This window comes from Ursus arctos, unplaced genomic scaffold (genome assembly GCF_023065955.2).
Source record: "Ursus arctos isolate Adak ecotype North America unplaced genomic scaffold, UrsArc2.0 scaffold_4, whole genome shotgun sequence".
Lineage (NCBI taxonomy): Eukaryota > Metazoa > Chordata > Mammalia > Carnivora > Ursidae > Ursus > Ursus arctos.
This window is the reverse complement of record NW_026623056.1, coordinates 53759384-53767737: the sequence shown is the minus strand read 5'-3', so window position 1 is coordinate 53767737 and position 8354 is coordinate 53759384.

The following is an 8354-nucleotide window of genomic DNA, read 5'->3' as shown; positions in this document are numbered from 1 at the left end:
ATGTGTTTGCAAAATCTATTTTTTTAAAAGATTTATTTATTTATTTGAGAGAGAGAGAGCGAGAGCTAGTGAGCATGAGCAGGAGGGGAGAAGGAGAAGAAGAGGGACTTCCAAGCAGACTTTGTGCTGAGCATGGAGCCCCACGTGGGCTTCATATCACAACACTGAGATCATGACCTGAGCCAAAACCAAGATTCTGATGCTTAACCAACTGTACCACCCAGGTGCTCCTACAAAATCTTTTTTAAAAAGAAAGCCAAATCAGTTTCATTTGCCCAGAATGAGGGAGGGAGATTATCATTTACAGTCACTTTCTATTTTTTACTGAAGTATGACATATAGTATCCTATTAGTTTATATCAATAGTACATCATAGTAAGTCAGTATTTTTATCCATGATGAAAAGATCTTCATAAGTCTAGTTAACATCTGTCACCATACAGTTATCACACTATCATTGACTATATTCCCTATGCTATATATTATATTCCCATGATTTATTTATTTTAAAACTGGAAGTTTGTACCTTTTAATCCTCTTTACCTATTTTGCCCATCCCCCAACTTCTAGTAACCAACAATTTCCTGTATCTGTGAGTCTGTTTCTGTCTTATTTATTTTTAAATTCCACATACAACTGAAATCATACAGTATTTGTCTTTCTCTATCTGATTTATTTCACTTAGCATAAATACCCCCAGGTCTATCCATGTTGTCTCAAATGGCAGAATCTCTTCTTTTTTTTTATAGCTAACTAATATTCTATTCTAAACACACACACACACACACACACACACACACACACCCCAAATCTTCATTATCCGTTGGTCTATTGATGCACATTTAGTTTCTTCCATGTCTTGGCTATTGTGAATAATGCTGCCATGAACACAAGGGTGCACACATCCTTTTGGATTGGTGTTTTTATTTCCTTTGTATAAATGGCCAGAAGTGGAATTGCTAGATTGTGCGGTAGTTTTATTTTTAATTTTTTGAGGAACTTCCATACTGTTTTCCATAGTAGCTGAATCAATTTACATTGCTACAAATAGCATATGAGGTTTTTCTTTTCTCCACATTCTTGCCAGAACTTGTTACTTTTTGTCTTTTTGATAATAGTCAATCTGAGAGGGGAGAGGTGGTATCTCACTGTGATTTTGATTTGCATTTCTTTGATTATTAGTGCTGTTGAGCATTTTTTCATGTGCCTGTTGGCCATCTGTATGGTTTCTTTGAAAAAGTATCTATTCAAGTCCTCTCCCCACTTTTTAATCAGGCTGTTTGTTTTTTCAGTATTAAGTTGTGCAAGTTCTTTATATATTTTGGATATTAACCCTTTATTGGATATATAATTTGCAAATATCTTCTCCCATTCAGTAGTTTGCCCTTTCACTTTGTTGATTGTTTCCTTCTCTGTGCAGAAGCTTTTTAGTTTGATGTAATACCATTTTTTTTATTTTAACTTTTGTTGCCCTTGCCTGAGTAAGTCCAAAAAGTAGTGCTCACACAGATGTTAAAAAGTTTACTGCCTATGTTTTCTTCTAGGAGCTTTAGGGTTTCAGATCTCACATTCAAGTCTTTAATCTATTTTGAATTTATTTTTTAAAGTTATAAAACAGTGGTCCAGTTTGATTCTTTTACACATAGCTATCCAGTTTTCCCAGTACCATTTATAGAAGAGACTGTCTTTACCCTACTAAATATTCTTGCATCCTTTGTCATAGATTAATTGGTCATGTATGGGTGGGTTTATTTCCAGGCTCTTTGTTCTATTCCATTGGTCTATGTGTCTGTTTTTGTGCCAGTCCCATACTGCTTTGATTACTATAACTTTGAAGTATAGCTTGAAATCAGAGAGCACTATATATATAGCTTTGTTTTTTTCTCAAAATTGCTTTAGCTGTTTGGGATCTTTTCTGGTTCCATACACATTTTTGGATTCTTTTTCTTTGTTCTGTGAAAAATACCATTAGTATTTTGATGAGAAGTGTATTGAATCTGCAGATTGCTTTCAGTAGTAGACATAGTTTAATAATATTATTTATTCCAATGCATGAGCACAGTGTATCTTTCCATTTATCTGTGTAATCAGTATCTCTCATCAAGATCATCTAGTTGTCAGCATACAGGCATACCTGATATTATTGCACTTTTCTTTATTGCACTTCAGAGATACTGTGTTTAGTACAATTGAAGGTTTGTGGCAACCCTGCATTGAGCAGGTGTATTGGTGTCATTTTTCCAGCAGTATTTTCTTACTTTGTGTCTCTGTGTCATATGTCAGTAATTCTCACAATTTATCAAAAAAAATTTTTAATATTATCACATTTGTTCTGGTGACCTGTGATCAGTGATTACCACTCCTTGAAAGGTCAAATGATGGTTAGCATTTTTGAGAAATAAAAAATTTTTAATTAAGGTATATACGTTGTTTTTTAGACATAATGCTATCACACACTTCACAGATTACAGTGCGGTGTAAACATAACTTTCTCATGCAGTGGGAAACCAAACAATTTATTTGATTCACTTTATTGCAATATTCACTTTATCACAGTGGTCTAGAATCAAACCCTCAGTATACTTGGGGTATATCTATACAGGGGTTCCACCGCCTTGGTTAAATTTATTCCAAGGTATTTAATTCTTTTTGATGCAATTGTAAATGGGATTGTTTTCATGATTTTTCTTGCTGATAACTCATTATTAGTATATAGAAATGCAACCAATTTCTGCATGTTAATTTTGTATGCTTCAACTTTAATGAATTCAATTATTAGTCCTAATAGTTTTTTGATAAATCTTTAGGGTTTTATATATGTAATACCATGTTATCTCCAAATAGTGACAGTTTTATTTCTTCCTTTCTAAATTGGATGTCTTTTACATTTTTCTTGTCTGTCTGCTATGGCTAGGACTTCCCAACCTATGTTGAATACAAGTGGCAAGACTGGGCATCCTTGTCTTCTTCATGATCTTAGAGGAAAAGCTTTCAGCTTTTTACCATTAAATATGATGGTCTCTGTGGGTTTTTCATTCATGGCCTTTATTATATTGAGGTATATTCCTTCTCTACCCATTTTGTGGATGGTTTTTATCATAAATGCATGTTGAATCTTCTCAAATGTTTTTTCTGCTCCTAATGAGATGATCATATGGTTTTTATCATCCAGTCTGGTGTTGAGAGGTCTCCAGACTATGCTGTCCCAGGGTCACATTGGCAGGATGGCTCTAGCTAGTCTGAACTAGGAGCCCAGGACTTGCTTGGGCAGCCCTAAAAGCCTGGCTAGAGTACCCGGACCCTGTTCCTGTCTACACTAGTAAAGTGGAAGGGAAACATAAAAAATGATGCTTGCTGGAGCCTCTGACCCTGGAGAGAGTTCCAGCAGTTCCCTACCTGTTTGGCAGACACTCTAGGATTAGTAAAATGATTTCCTTTATTTATGGTCCAATTCCCTTTAAACCACTTTTTTTTCCCCCTCTGTGCCTGAGTGTGGGCAAGTATGTGCACAGGCCCCCCAGTGATATCCTTCCCTAATGCAGGTCATAACATTGAGGTTGGGGGTGCCATCTCTACCATGTCTTCATCTCTCCTATCCTTTTCAATGTATACCCTCTGCTGTTGGTTATGCAAAAGCTGTTCAGTCAGCCTCAGGTCTTCTTCAGGAGAAATTCCTCTATATGTGGGTATAGATTTGTGTGTCTATGGAGGGAGTGAGTTCAAGGTTTTCTTCTGCCACCATCTTGGACAGCCTCCTACTCACAGACATTTTCTACTGAATTTTCAGTGGACATTAAACAACTAAAACTTATTCTAAACCTAATCACAAAATAAGGAGCTTCATTTATGCTTTGATAGTAGTTATGCTACATATAAGTATGTTTCTGCGCTCTCCTATAAATTTAGATTAAGAAATAATACATCTCTGTAAATATATATGTTCTCCACTTATAAGACATTTACACATGTTGTGAATCATTATGCTGCCAGTCACTATATGTTGTGGAAAAATAAAACATTTTATTATCATCAACAGATATGGAAGCTAATTAACATATTTTAAATGCATATTTTTCAACAACTTAAATTCATTTATTTAGTTATTTAACATATTCTATTAAGGAGTCAGGCAAATTTCAGTTATAAACATTAAACAAATATTAAAGATTAATAATTATAATAATTATTCTGAAGTAAACTTAACAAGCACACTGTTATCACATTACTTTGCTACAGTCATTTAGCTAAACATAAAAATGACAAAAATGACCCTTAGATTTCTTTGTTTATTCAAAATTCTCTAGATGTTTGCTGGAGAGACCATTATGTTATGGTCCAGGGTTTTAGTCCAAGTCCTATCACCCACAAATTTGATATATGTGTGCATATTATTATTATATAATTTTTAATTTCCATTTGCTTTAAAAAAAGAAAATATTAATATATACTTATATTTTTAACTGTGAGAAGACCAGCTGAGAATTAAGAAGACACTATATATGTTATGAAATACCATGTGAACGTCAATTATTATTTGATAATGTAACAGTATTTTTTTCCTTTCATTCTAGCTCTGATATTCTCCTATTGTCCTAAATTTTATCTACCTAAACAGTTAATTTATCTTTGTATGAATGCTCGGATATTTGTCTGATTCTTTTAAACATTGTAAAGAAAGCCTGATGTTGGTTATTAGAAGGAAACAAATAATTTTTCCCCTGTTGTTCTGAAGAAAAGATTCGTGACAGCCATAGTCTCTGTTTCGAAGGGGAGAAAACACTTTGTTGATATTATAAAAATCTAATAGAAACAGAAGAAAAGGAAATCTACACATAGATGAGGGCAATAGTAAACAGTAAAGGAGAATAAGACAGTTATATCAGATTGGGTACTTACAACATCCAACCTCATTACCTGGGGAAGCCCCAGGAAGACAGCCAGGCTGGATTGAGAGGTCTGGCAGAATGTCTTCCCCTGAGGAAGACTTCCAACTGACCATCCCCATAAGGCCCGTATTGATAGGGCAAGTGGTGGGGTCTGAAGTTAAACATTTGTTTGCCTTCGTGCAGTTTGGAGGGAGCTGCATTTCTATGTTATCATGTCTTTATGTCTTCAAGGAGCCTGGGCTAGGTGTGCTTGCCTCCCCTTCCAGTTTCCATTGTGGAGGGTAGGGGGAAGCAGGCCAGGCCAGCCTGGAGCTGGAGGGGATGCAAGGGCATTTACACTTCTTGGTGTCAAGACCAAAAAGGCCAAGTCTGACCTGGAGGCCAGCTAATGTCAACTAACCAGGCTCCCAAGGTCACTTACACAGCACAAGTCTCACAAACAACATTCCTTAACCTGCCTGCGTATGTGCAGGTCAGTGTGGTCAGTTTGCAGGACAAATCACAGAAACCTCCAACCATACACCTATGTGCATGTAAACCAAAACCAAAAAGTCTACGGCAAAGATTTGTTGAATTTGTTTATTTCTTCTTGGTGGTAGTGGTAGTGGTATGTGTGTGTGTTTTACCCCTAGGAGTAGACACAGTGTTTAATAAATGGTAACTGCTTCATAAATACTGTATTGATTGGAAACAAGTAGACCTGTATGAGCCTTGATTATAGCCCAAATTTCTGTGCATGGCTGTATAAATTACCATTTATAAGCATAAATTACTGTTAACATTTATTGAGCACTTACTACATGTCATAAGTTTTTATAACCATTTGATACTGGTAGTCAGTAGTGGAGTCAAAATTTAAATCTGAGCATTTTGGTTCAGAATCAATTCTTAACTACTACACAGTGCTGTCCTCTAACATTAATTGAGTGAATATAGATTTTTTTAAAGATTTTATTTATTTATTCAACAAAGATAAAGACAGCCAGCGAGAGAGGGAACACAAGCAGGGGGAGTGGGAGAGGAAGAAGCAGGCTCATAGCGGAGGAACCTGATGTGGGGCTCAATCCCATAACCCTGGGATCATGCTCTGAGCTGAAGGCAGACGCTTAACCGCTGTGCCACCCAGGCACACCTGAGTGAATATAGATTTTGTGAGACTAAGCTATTCTGTTAAGAAATAGTTTCTAATGGATGACTTTTGATCTACATTTTAAAGAAAATAAGAACAAAAAAGGCGAATCTGGTTTGTGAGTCATCTCTGGGGTTTGTGAGGATAATTTTTACAAAGGCACAGGAAAAGCATATACATTTATTTGAAGACAAGATGAGTATTCATGAGGGGGACAGATCATGTAGAATCTAGAAAAAATAAGCTCAAACTTGATTTTTAAAAATTGTAGTCATCTTAAAGAAAAATTTCTATAAACTTTCTATTAGGAGAAATGTTTGTCATATGAGGACTGTTGAAATTGGATTTTATGTAAAGTGCTTCTGACCTGTGTAATATCAGACACATTTCTTAATACCATAGACCCTCAGTTACCTCATTTATCAAATAAGACTAATAGTAAATCCTTGATTTATGATTATCTAAGGATTAAGAAAAGGAATGTAAAATGTATAATTAAATGGTAAACACTAAATGTAAATAACAATACTCTTGATTTAAAAAAAAAAAATCTTATGCTGGTGTCCCAGGTTGGTAGCAGAGTAAGACATCCTGAATGAATGAATGAATGAATGAATGAATGAACGAACAAATGAATTTACCGGTTCATTCATTCATTTATCCATTCATTCCAAAATAATACACTTTCAAGAAGACTAATTTATTGCTTGTTATGTAACAATTCCAAGGTGAGCTGCCTAGGCCAATGAGAAAGCACTGTGTGTATTAGACGCCTTATTCAGGGGTCTAAGTTCCTTCTATGATATGGCTCCAGCATTCCATAGACTCTTCTTACTGTCTGTGAGACAGCTTCCAGGGAGGAGAAAGTGCATGAAAAATACACACCTGTTCTGTTAAGAGCCCTGCACTGAAAGCAGTTCAGAGAATTTCTAATCACCTTCAACTGAATAGAATTAATCACATACCTCACTCTGTGCTTAAGTGTACAGCCATGATTCTATTATGATAAAAAAAAAAAAAGATGGTATAGTGATTTTTGTTAGAATCTGGCAGTATGGGAAAAAGCTGAGTGATAAATTAAAATCACTTTAAACGAATTCTGACCCTGTATAGAGAAAAATTGATTCATTTCCTACCTTTCCTACTTCACAAGTCTTTATACCTGAAGTTATTGTTTTAGTGGCAGTATTTAAAATTGTAACTTAGCAAATGCAAGAGACAAATTAACCTGCTTTTTAGCAAAGTTTGGTTGAATGAGGGAAATAACATTGAGGAAAATTATTTAAATAGTCTAACACTAAAATTCTATTTTAACTATCATTACTGATCTCATTTAAACCGACCAAGCAGCAAAGGTATTTCACAATGCAAAGAGCCAATGAAATCTGTCTTTTCTACTTGGTTCATTTTCCTTCATAGTTGCCATAACATAGTATCTTGAACCCAAAAGCAGAACTCAGAAAGAATGACCATTCTATAAAATGTATTTAAACAGGCATACCAAAGCCTTTGGGTTATCTCTTCTTTTAGCAGTTAGTTAGTGTGCTGTTCCAGACCTGCTCAGATGCACCTCGTGCTGCATATCTGCTGACTCAATCTTGTGCCATCTCTTGTTCTGATTTTTGCCACACAACATAACCTGGCAGCACAGGAAAGTCAATGGGAGCAAGGACAACACTTCATATACTAGCAACAGAAGCTGCTGGACAAATGCTCTAGGTGCAGTCCTTAAGATGGAAGATTTCTGTGTTTAAGGGACCCCACAACAACAACTCTAATACGTCCTTATGTTGGCTTCTCCTGCTGACTTGTCTCACTCTCCCTCATCCATGTGTGCTTCTTAGAATCACTTCCTAGATAAACTATCTGCACCCAATTCTTTTCCTAAGGCTCTGCTTTTGGAAAAACCTAAGTCACAATATTCATCATTTGTTTATTGAGAGTCAATTGTATTTTTAAAACCTTCTCCTTCTTTTGGAAAATGTATTTATATTTAATAAAATGAAAGATATATTATCTACATCTATCCATATTTATATATATATATATATTCACACACACATTTATCATTATCTTCTCTACTGTGGCAATAATGAATTATTAGGCACTTGATTTAAAAAGCTTATGGGAATTTCCATTTTTATCCCATACCATCAGGTGACTATGGGAGTTTTTCTAATGAATTATTTTGCTTTTGACTTTTTTTTTTTTTGAGTGAGAGAAGTAAAATAAATAAATAAATAAAAAGATCTGTCCATTTTAATCACCTTACATTTCTAGAGTCATTTTTATCTGTATATCAGAATCCACAGCAATAACAAATGTAATAAGAGAAAAAC